General features: G+C 43.7%; 1 long non-coding RNA gene across 1 annotated transcript in view; it reads left to right on the plus strand.

Annotated features, from left to right (window-relative positions):
* The first annotated feature begins 1,886 nt into the window (after positions 1 to 1,886).
* The window catches only part of LOC102386857, a 9,985-nt gene continuing 993 nt past the window's right edge, over positions 1,887 to 10,878 (plus strand). The window contains exon 1 of the long non-coding RNA XR_324734.3: positions 1,887 to 2,133. This is a non-coding gene — a long non-coding RNA (uncharacterized LOC102386857). The remainder of the gene's footprint in view (positions 2,134 to 10,878) is intronic.

A 10,878-nucleotide genomic window follows, 5' to 3' on the forward strand; every position in this document is an offset into this window, starting at 1 on the left:
GTAGCCACTCTCAACATCCAGGAAGGGGATGCCCCCACAGCCAATCATGCTGTGCAGGGAGGGGGGTCCCCCGTGGCCAATCATGCCTACTTGGGGGGCTGGACCAGATGATCTTGTAAGGTCCCTTCCAGCTCCTAACAACTATGAAAGGAACGAGTCCATGTGAGCTGTGAGCCAGGCTAGGTAGTAATAATGTAGGTGCCATAACTAGCAGACCTTTTGCTTTATCTAGTTCAGTGGTTCCCAACCCCAGGTCGCGACCCGAATGAGGCTCACGGGGCAATGCTGGCAGTGCCACACAGAAAAGGGGAGCCGTACTGTGTGCCGGGAGCTCCCCTGCCCCTGGACCACTGCCACGCTCCGCTCCCACCAGTGGGGCATGGAAAAAAAGGTTGGGAACCGCCGATCTAGTCCATGGGGCAGGTTCCTGGCTGGTGTACGTAAGCATAGTCGTCCTGGAGCTGTGCTGCCGGACGCCGCTGGAAGAGCTGGCCATGAGGACCCTGGCAGATGTTGCACTGTAATCATTTTGTGGCTGGTTGCATTGTGTCTTAAAATGAACTTGGGTCCAAATGGCCCCCAGTGCAGTCGTTGCCAGCTGACGAGCCCTGGCAGGATTGGGACCACACTGAAGCACGGACCTCAGTGCAGTCTCTGCTAGGTAACCATCAGCTGATCGTCATCTGGCTCCAGGGGCTCAAACTAGTCCTTTGGGTTCCCAGAACCAGCTGACAACTGATCATAAGGCACCTTTGCTGTTGCAGACTGAGCCCAGGATCATGGCAAGTAGGGCGCAACTGGAGTCTGATATCTGATTCCCAACATCACAGGTCCTGCAGTACACGTGGCATAACTGGTGGTGTAATTTTTGGGCTCACGCATCAGATCCTGTCACTTCTTTAACTGAATGTCTCTTAGCAGTTTGCATTTCTTTCTTTTCCTTTCTTCTGACGGATGCATTGCCACAGTGGCAAAACTCACCATCCTGCTTTAAATTCAGGACTCCTTCCAAACAGGGGCGGGCAATTATTTTGGGCAGAGGGCCGCTTACTGAGTTTTGGCAAGCCATTGAGGGCTGCAAGACAGGCAGCCCAGGGCAGATTAATATTAATTTTCTAAAATTTTTAGGGGCCCCGCAGACCACATCCAGCCCCCAGGCCACATTTTGCTCCCCCCTGAATTAGGGACAATGTGAATTGAGAGTACCTTTCTTGATCTTGAGAATCTTTCTTTAGGCCTCCAATGCTTACTCAGGCTACAAGCTCCGACCCATTATAAGCCTCTCCTCAGTCACTATTGGCATTCAGAAAAAAGTCTTCCTATTTAGAGAGCATTTGTCTTCAAATCTGAGGTCTTATTTGTATTAAGGTAAACTTGTTAAAAGGTTTCTTATTTCTACCTCCATAAGTGTTGGGTTTCCCTCTCCTAAGTTGCCTTTTTTTCTCTTTCAGTTTGTTGTGAGAGATCTCAGAAGGCATGTAATGAAAACTGGACTTAGAACAGAAATGCAAATGTTGGACTCTAACCTGGGAGGAGGCTGTTATCAGGTTTCAGTAGTTGTAAAATGAATTGTGTTCAAGCATGGCAAGGTGTTTGTGTTTTTAAACCTATGCTCTTCTGGCTTGGGAAAAATATAGCTGTGATGACACTATCTTGAACGCAACTAAAGTTGACAGGAACAGAGGAAGGCGTTTGGGACATACCCTCCCCTATTAAAAAAACACTGTTATTTACTGTATGACTGATAGGAAAGTAAATTGATTACTATAGGAATCTCTGGGTAATTAATAACCTGAGATCCAGTCCAGCAGTTTTTATCCATACTGTGTGGTACTTAGTCCAATTGAACTTAATAAGGCTATTTGTGCAAATAAGGGATAAAGAATCAGGATGCTTGTTTCTGTCTCTCTTAATATCTTTCATCTAGATTCCAAACTATTTTACAACTGGAGAATCAAATTCTGCCCAGATACTCTATTGATCATCAAGGTAGCTTAAACAATTAAAAGACACCCTACTTAGCATCTCTCCATGGCAAGAAATCACAAGCCACCAATCTTTGAGAGCAAGACATCCAAAGAAAGCTGTAGAGGAGAAGAGGCCATGGGTTCCTTCCCTCATACTGGTCAGCAGGTACATTTCAGGAAATGTGCTACATCACCTAAAGGAGTGTAGAATAGTCTTGCCATGCTGTCCCTATGGATTGTGGAGCTATAGAGGGGCCAGTGTGAACCTTTAGCTGACTGGTATGATAGAGCCCTGGTATTTATGTTTAGCAGTACTAATTTATGCTAAAGTCCATTTATGCTACTCTGACAGTGCAAGGGGTTTTAAAGCCTGAAGTGCAACTACTTTTAGCATAAAAGATAGCAATCCACATCTGACAGCTACACTATACAGCAGTTTAGGATGTTCAATACAGTATACTGTGGCCAATAGGAACTGCAAGGATAATTTATGCGGGCAGAATTAGAATAAGAAAATGTATTTTTATATTTACATGTGGCAGTGCAACCTCAATAAGTCTGTTGAATAATGAAGGCACTGCTATCCAGATGAAATGCAGTCAAATAGTAAAGCATTCCCTTTGGCTATTCTGTTCTTACATTCACCACTAGATTGCATTGTAGTTCAGTGATTAAAAATGTCAATGAATGCCACAGAGCGCAAAGTGCTAGCTTTGGGCACCATGGCTCAAAACTTTAGATGTTTATTCAGTATATTCATTTCTACAAAGTCCCTGCTACATTTTTAGAGACCTTATTGAAGTTGGTCTTTTACACTGGTCTTGCATTGCGGTCATCACAGTAGTGTCTGCAGTCTTCATATAATTGTTTGTTTGGGTTTTTTCTGCTTGAATTTATAATCTTTGAAGAAGATAACAATCTAACTTTCTTTTTAAAAAATATTTTCAGAATGATAAAAATAAGAGGAATGAAGGTAGTGCTTTAACAAAATAAACAACACCATTTACAGAGTGGTCAAAAAGGATCAAAACCTTTTTAAAGTTAAGGAATACCTACATGGGAAAAATAGCTGGTAGGGGAGAACTCTTAAATTGGATAACAATATTTCTGTTAATCCATTAATGCACAAAGTAAGAAGAAATGGTAATAAATATTTTGGATAGTTGAAATGTTCTCTTGATTAAAGTTGTACAATCTTAGCAACAGAAACACTAAACCATGTTTATTCCAGGTACTTAGAATCTTGTTGAGAGTATAGTAACAACTTACAAAACCAACATGTTTTATGTTACTTTCTATTGGAAAAATATATTTTTAATATTAGGTGTTAACAGTTCTTACATGCTATTTTCCTTTTCTTGCACAGCGGTGAGGAAAATTTTATCTCAGGTCTTATGAACATTATTTGTATATACAACATTTGAAAAGTTGACAATATCCTTCTGTTCTATTTTTGAGGTACTATAAATACCTGTGGCCTTTATAATACACTGAAGCATTGTTCTGATTAAGTTAACCGTCCTTGTGTTTTAGGGAACAACATAAAAACCCTTACCTGAAATCTGACAGCCTGCTTTAATTGTATATTTACAGGCTGTGTGTCAGAAAATCCCAAATTTACACAGCAGGGTCTTTTCAGAAATCATCAGCTGAACTTGACAGTAGAGCTTTGTTATAGCAATAATGTTGGCCTTTAGATTTCACCCTAGTTTTACGTCAGTGATGCCCTTTGACAAGTTACAGCAAGGGGAGTTTAGGTTAGATATTAGGAAAATCTTTGTTACTAGGAGGGTAGTAAAGCACTGGAACAGGCTACCCAGAGAGGTTGTGAAATCTCTGTCCTTAGAAATTTTAAGACCTGGGTAGGCAAAGCCCTGCCAGGGATGATATAGTGGGGGATGATCCTGCTTTGAGCAGGGGGTTGGACTAGATGACCTCCTGAGGTCTCTTTTAACCCTAATTTTCTATGGTTCTATGAATTGGAGTTAATCCTGATTTGCACCAAATTAAGTAAGAATAAGTACTGTTTGCAAGGTACTTTTTGTGAGTTGTCATGTGGGACTTAATATTAGGCATGGACAGAAGTGCTTTTTGTTAGATCAGGGCAAAATGTTCCCTACTTGCAGAATCAAGTCCTTAATGCAGTGATTCTCCACCAGGTTGCCTGGAGAGCCTTTCAAAGGTGCTGTAGCTTGCTATGCAATAATAGCATGGTTAGATGTGCAAATGATTTATAAGGAAAACCCAGAGATTTCAAATGGGAAGCCATAGTGTTAAAAGCATTCTGACCTGTTATGGTCTTTCTGAATTCCATGCAACAGAAGAATTGCTTTATTATTTTTCTGTAGTCAAAAAACAAATGAAAACTAAGAGCTGGCATTTTCTGAGAGGTGCCTTAATTCTAACAAGGGATATATTGGGGCTGAGAAGATTGAGAACCACTGCCTTTATGACTATTCCCTTTGTACAAATATGAGAACAGGCAGTTCCATTCCCTTGTTCATTTAAGGAATATTTTTCAAAAGTGACTTCTGATTTTGAGTAACAGTTTGTGAGTGCCCACATTCACATACCTTTGGCCTGATTTTTAGAAATGTTGAAAGCTCGCAGCTCCTACTGATTTAAGTTGGAGTTATAGGTTCTCTGGCCTGCTGAAAATCAGGCCCCAAATATCAGCTAGATTAAAGAATCCAGAGTCAGAGATTGTTTTATAAAAATCATTTTCTTATTTGGAATCTTTATGCAATATTTATAAACATGGTGTAAAATCATGTTGTAACATTGGGGTTTCAGAAGGAATAAGACCAGACCATTTTTTCTAAAAGTCTAACACAAGGGTGCCCAGCCCCTGGCCCGTAGGCCATGTCTGGCCTGTGGGGCTCCCCACGGATCCAGAAATTTGACGGTGGGCCAGTAGTGGCACCACTCTCCTTCTGTCAAATTTTGGGATCTGGGGGGAGCCCGGGCCTTGTGCACTAGATCAGGTGCTTGATCCTGGTGTGTGGGGCCGGATGGGGGCAGTGTGGGCTTCCAGGAGCCAATCTCAGCATCCAGTGGCAGCACCAGGCCCCAGGGTCCAATCCTGGCACATGCTGGAAGTGCTGGGCTCCAGGGCCTAGTCCTATCCAGACATCTGGGGCTAGGCAGAGGTGATACCAGGCCCCAGGACCTGGTCCTATCTCGGTATGTGGGGCCTGATCCTGGCATGTGGGACTCAGTCCAGCCTGAGGACTGGCCTTGCACTTCCCATCAGGCCTGTGGGGTCAAAAGCTGAAACACCACTGGTCTAACAAAGTTTAGTGCACCTAGATCCTGAAGAAAGGAGCACCTGCTTCCCCTAAATTTAATAAGTACCATCCCTAAGCAAAAGAATACAGTTTCAGTCCTTTTCCTTCAGCCTATCTTTTAAACTGAAACCACTGCAACTCAGCTGACGGGGGAAGGAAGCTCATTACAGTATATTAAGAGACGTTATTGTTTCTCACTTGGTTTGCGGCTTGATTGTCTTCTCAGCTTTCTACTACTTTCCTAACCAACTTGCTCCTCCACAGCAGGACTTTTCCAAGCTTGATGCATACCCTGGTATTAGAATTCCAACACTCTACCTTATATAGAAAGAAACTTTCCCCTAACCCTTTGCTCCTGCCTCTCTTCATGCCCTCTAGCCTTTTACATGTGCAAAAGTGTCTTTCACATACAGTTGTAGGATCTGGATCAAGGGAATGAACTGTAATTAACTCTACCATTTACGTCCTGACATGGCCAGAGCCTTTTTGTATTACTGTATATATATTTAGAGAAGTCCCCCTGAACTTGGTAAATTTCAACAGGCTGGCTGTAGAGATACTTTGTCACAGATGTTGCAAGAGCAGCTGTGAAAGCTTCCTTATGCCTCTCTCAGCATGCCATGGTTTTGGCAGCGTAATGAGCCAATGCTAGTATCCATGTCTTCAAAAATAATTTGATTCTACTCTGCTGGAGATATTTATGGAGTTCCTATAAACTTGTTACGTTTGATGCCTATTTTCTGAAAGCACCCTATGCCAATTGTATATATGAATATACATTTGAAAAACTATTTACACATTCTGTAATGATCCATTAATTTCAGATCATCATTAAATCTTTCACATGTCTTTTACACAGCTAAATTTGACTGTTAGTAATTACATAAATAGCTGCTAAGCACCTATTGCATATGCATGACAGAGACAGCTGCAGCCTATTTCATTCTCTATGGTCATTAGTAGAGATTTAGCTCAATTAAGAAAAAAAATGTGCAAATCATGTTAATTCATAATATGAAGTGATAGCCAATAGTTATTACCAGTATAGAATTTTTCAAATTAGAAGTTGAAGAGACATTGTCAGTTTGATTGTTTTTGATTTTTTTTTCATCTAGACTACTTTTTTAAAACTATTTTTTTCTTTTTCTAAGCTTTTGAACAGTATGTTTAGAATATTTTTAGTATTTCTTCCCACATATCTTTTAAATGGGGTGGTGCTTCTGTGACTTTGTAGCTCAGAAATCGTAATTTTTCTTTTTTGGTCCAGAGACTCTCTTTAGTCTGTTTCACTCAGCTTTTGGGCATTTTATTGGTGATGCCTCAGTGTTCTCCCATATAGTGGATTATGAAGATTAAGTAAAGGAAACATGGCAAGTTGCTGATTTCTCCATATTTTTCAGACAGGAAGAAAATGAGAGTGCATTTACCTACAAGATACCAGTATTGTATGGACTTGCATAAAACATTCTTCAAATTTTTCACTTGCCCGGGCCTGACACATGGTGGCAGGGCAGACTTGTGGCTGCTGTCTCTACTACTGCACATGCTGTTCTGTTGGCAATTCCACCCTGTTAAACTAGCATCCCCAGAAGCATAGATCTTTCTTGATTTATTTTCTCTCTCCTCTCCGCTAGATGGCAAACAAGCTATGCACAATAAAATCAAATAGGAGTTTATGTAATCCCCTTCATATCCAAGGTTTCCTCAAAATGCTTTACAAAGTAGCAAGACAGATACTGGCAGTAAGTAAATGGAGCAACTATTATGTTTTTGCACATAGCTTTCATTTTTTTTTCTCCTTGAGGAAGTAAATTTGTTCGGATGTTTATGCTATTAACTCTAAAGTGTCTTGGGAGATTTAACTTTCTATTACAAACCAGCATTGAGTAGAAAGCTCAAATCTGTGTGAGGAAGTTAACCTACTAGACTTCTAGTTGGCTGAGGTTTTAAGTGCTGCCATATAAGCCATGCCAGCAATATAAGATTTAGAATAAATATGTACTCCTTATTCTTTGTTTTGTAATTTGTCAAGTGGGGTATTAGCTGTCTAACAATATGTGTGCTTTGTTCCAAGAGGATAAATTGTTTTTGCTTGAAGGGATATTTGCAGCTCTGCAGATAAATGTGAGTTACCCACATTGCAGCTCACATTACTGTCAGCTGTTTGGATATTAACATTATTATTATTATTATTATTATTTGTAATATGATAGTACTCTGAAATCCCAGTCAGGGATCAGCACCCCTTTTGTGTTAAGCACTGCACACATACAAATTAAAAAATAATCTCTAGTGGCTATCTTCAAAAGACTCAGCATGCTTTCCAGCTCAGCTATTTTTACCTCTTATTTTAAAAGTGGAAGCAAATAAATAGTAGGGTAGTTATTATATCATCTTCTACTTGTAAAAGTTGACAAAAATTTCATAAATCCTTTGATTGAGGCTGGTAATGATAAATACTTTTGACCATAGAAAAACTTATAGTTAGTTAAATATGCTCTTTTATGCATCTTTACTCTAATTGAGGATCACTAGAAAAATGTTCAGTGAAAATTACATTAATATTATTAATGATAACAAATACTATTGCATCCTATATCTGTCTCATCATTTAACTGTTAAAATACTTAGAAACTGCTAATGCATGACAGCAATCAATTTTTATTTTTTGGTAACAACATAAAAAAATTAAAAACTGATCCAGTGGATTGATCCAGCTGCATTAATTTTGAATGTTGTAAAGAGCTCCAAAAGCAGTTGGATTTATATGGAGTTCAGCAATTTTTTGCTTTTCATGGCTTCATCAGACATTTTCTTCAGGCTTGATATATGCAGGATTTCACTTTCTGTGTTCCTCTTTCACTGCATGTAAAAGACAAGCACAGCACTTCACCTGGGTTTACATGAAGATCACATCTATAGTTCAGGCTTGCCTGCAACTGGGGAAAAATATCTCAAACCTTAATGAGTCTCAGCAAATCTGTCTTGTCTGAAGATTGTTACAAAACCTAATGAATTTTAGTTTGGGGTTTGCTAAGAACAATTTTCATGTCTTGCTCTGAAAATGGCCAGTAGGTGCTATGTAGAAAGAATGGAGATATGTTCCTGTAACTGGGGACCTAAACCCTATTACTTAGGTATAATGGAAGAGGAGGAGAGGGGACTGTAGCAGGGAGCCAGGGGGCTCCTGTTCCTTAAAGATGGGGTGAGCAATTATTTGGGCCCGTGGGCCATGTAGGTAGTTCTGGGGAGCTGTTGCAAGCCGGTCAGCACCCCCCACTATCCTCACAGCAGCAGGGAGCCCACGTGCCAACAACGCACAGTCCCATCCCAGCCCCCAGCTCATCCTGCCTTATGAGGCAGGTCAGGTGGTGGTGGTGGCTCCTTCTGGCTGCCACTGCTACTGGCCCCAGCCAGGGTACTGGTGGGGACCTGCATGCACAGCCTCAACCCCAGCCTGCCCCGAGCCTTCTCTGGACTCGGCTGGTGGAGCAGACCAGCTCCGGATCGGCTGGAACCCTCATGCACAGCCCTGCCCCGGCCTGCCCCTTGCCTGTTCTGGACCACCCGTCCATGATGAGCAGTGGCAGCGACCAGGAAGAAGCTGTTGCTGGGCCTGGGGGAAAAGTGGCCCCTCAACCTCGATGATGCCTGGCCCTTCTTGGTGCAGCTGCCCAAAGTCCATGCCCGATCTGCCCTGCTGCTCCTCTCTGCTGCTGCCACTGCTGCTGCCTCTGGCCTGCCCAACAGGGCAGTGGGGGCAGTGCAGAGGAGCTGCAGGACAGCCCAGGTGTGGCATCCAGGTGGCTGCAGCAGGAAGAGTCCAGCAGCAGTGAAGGGGAGGGCTTTCCCCCATGCAGAACAGCAGCTTCTGCCCAGGTGCCACTGCTGCCGCTGCAGAGTGTGGGCAAGCGAGTCCGGAGCAGGCGTGGGGCAGCCTGGGGTGGGGCTGTGCACATGGGTTCCAGCTGATCTGGCCTGGTTTGCTCTGCCAGGCCGAGTCCAGAGTAGGTGCGGGGTGGGCCAGGTTGGTACTGTGAGCACAGTCCCTGCCAGTACCACGGGGCTGGGGCCAGCAGCAGCAACAACCAGAAGGAGCTGCTGCCACTTGGGCTACCTAGAAAGGCAGTCGAGCTGTGGAGCTGCCCCAGCCCCACTGCATGCTTAGATGGTGGCAGGACATGCCACGGGCAGGATGGTGCCCGGGCTAGGTGGGACCAAGGGACCTGCTGTGGGCTGGACAAAGTCCCTTCGTGGGCTGGATCCATCCCACAAGTCTTATTTTGTCCACTCCTGCTTTAAGAGGATGCAGCAGGTTAAGCGAGCTGTGTGGGACTGCAGCTGCAGGAGGGCAGGCTAGCCCTTAATTAACAGGGAAAAGCCCTGTGTGGGGCTGGGGAAGGCATATGGCAGAAAGGGGGCAAGGCTTCCAGGCATACAAGCCCAGGGCCTGAGACAGAGCAGGATGTTTGGCCTGGCATGCTGCAGAGGGGGGAGCTCCTGAGCGAGATGCCTGCAGCAGATACTGGCAGGCACCTGAGCTGTTCCCTGGAGCTGCCAGGAGAGAGCTAAGGGGAGCATATGGCTTTAGTGAGGCCACAACCCACTTTAGTTGTGAAGCTGTGGCTTGTGCTTATGTTATGATTTAAGCTTGAGACTGGCGGACCGGAAATGGCTAATAGGGGAGGTATGAAGGCTATGGAGGGGTGCCTGATGGTCACTCAATAACAGACAGCTTAGCCTGGGATCAGGGACCCAGAGGCATAGGCGAAGCATGGAGGGACAAAGGGACCCAGAGATACAGAAAGAGCTGAGGCTGAGAGAGCTGGGTCCAAACCAGTGGGACAAGGCTGAAAGCCTGCAGCCAGAGAAAAGGGGGGCCAAAGCCAAGAGGGCTGAGGCCTATACAAAAGGACAGAACTGTGGACAGAGTAACATCTGTGAGGCATGGGTGTGGCTGTAGGGTCAGAAAGAGGCCATGAATTTAGCCCTTAAAGCAAGGAGGGCCTGAGGAAATGAGCAGAGAGAGAGAGAGGAAGAGAGAGAGCACCCGAGGCTCACCAGCCTCTGAGGGCAGCTTCCCCTTTTTACCTTTTAACATTGAGGTGTGGCAGATGAGGAAGCAGGGTAGGTTGGAGCTCCCTGGGAGCCTGGAGCAGGAGACAGCAGGATTGCAGCAGCCCTTGGGTGTCATCCTGTCACAGTTTTATACAAATCCAAGTTTTGAAATTGAGAACCTGTGAATGCATCTACACATTTATTAATGCACAGTAGTTACTTGCTTAATGAAGTACTAACTAAATGCACAGTAACTACAGTTACTGCGCAGTAGTGCTGGCGCACATTTTTTTTGTGATGCTTACTGCGCAGTAACCTAATGCTATTATGCAGTAGCATATTGGCATGGTTTTTGCCTGGCATGCTACTGTGCAGTGTTGTTAGGTTGCTTCACATTAAGTGTCTTGTGTAGATGCGCCCAGTATATACCTTAGTTGATTTGTAATGATAAGGTTTTTACTTGGGTTAGTATTTCTTCACTGTGTACCTATAGGATTCAATTCTGCCTCAGTGACTGAATATATAGCTTGTTCTACACTAGTGGCTCTTGGTGGAGTTGTGTAGGG

The sequence above is a fragment of the Alligator sinensis genome, unplaced genomic scaffold (assembly GCF_000455745.1).
Source record: "Alligator sinensis unplaced genomic scaffold, ASM45574v1 scaffold990_1, whole genome shotgun sequence".
NCBI lineage: Eukaryota > Metazoa > Chordata > Crocodylia > Alligatoridae > Alligator > Alligator sinensis.